The following is an 845-nucleotide window of genomic DNA, read 5'->3' on the forward strand; positions in this document are numbered from 1 at the left end:
GAGGGGGGGGGGGGGGATATTACTCAAAATCATTTTCCGTACTAATCATGAAAATGATGTAACACCTCATAATGGTCACTAGATGGCGCTGAGGAGCCTTGGAAAGAAGTATTTAGCAGCTCCATCTAGTGACCAGAATGCAGTTTTACATTACATTCGACCTGAACAAAAACCAAACCTGAGAACAATCATTTTTACCTGTAGTTGCAGGGAGCGAGCGTTCACAGTGATTCGCAGGGGGAAAGGCTCTAGGAATTGGTTATAAATAGACCCCTGTGTGTGCTTCCTATAACTGTCAACGTCTTCAAAACACCAAAATATCTAAACCAGTCATCTTCCCTGTTATTTCCAGCTACAGAGCCGGTTTAGGTGTTTTTTTAACTTTTAACACGATTTCCATTGGAGACACATATGACAAATGTTACGCAATGATTTCTTTATGAGATGCGTTACAGCTGCAAGTAACAGTTATGAGTCCATTGTTATGGAGCAATGACTGGAGGGAGACTTTCGCAGTTACAGTTATAGTTGAGCAATTCAGTTATTACCGATCGTGATCCACTCCTGAAGGACTCATTCACACCATGTCTGGACCAGAGCTGCATGTTTTTCCTACAAATGCGGTGCGGTGCATTTGTGACGCGTTTTTGATGCATTCCAGTGCTTTTTGGGGACAATCCTGGGACAACGTGCTCACGGGAGACATCGTTTTTGGGTGCACCCTTCCTTGAAGCTAAGAGAATCGAAGGGTCCATTTGGACTTGCGGGCACATCCAGAAAAGTATTTTTCATTCACTCTTATTTTACCTATAAGAAGGTAATATGTGTTACTTATCCAAAGCCCC

Source organism: Nanorana parkeri, unplaced genomic scaffold (genome assembly GCF_000935625.1).
Source record: "Nanorana parkeri isolate BGI_ZX_2015 unplaced genomic scaffold, ASM93562v1 scaffold120, whole genome shotgun sequence".
NCBI lineage: Eukaryota > Metazoa > Chordata > Amphibia > Anura > Dicroglossidae > Nanorana > Nanorana parkeri.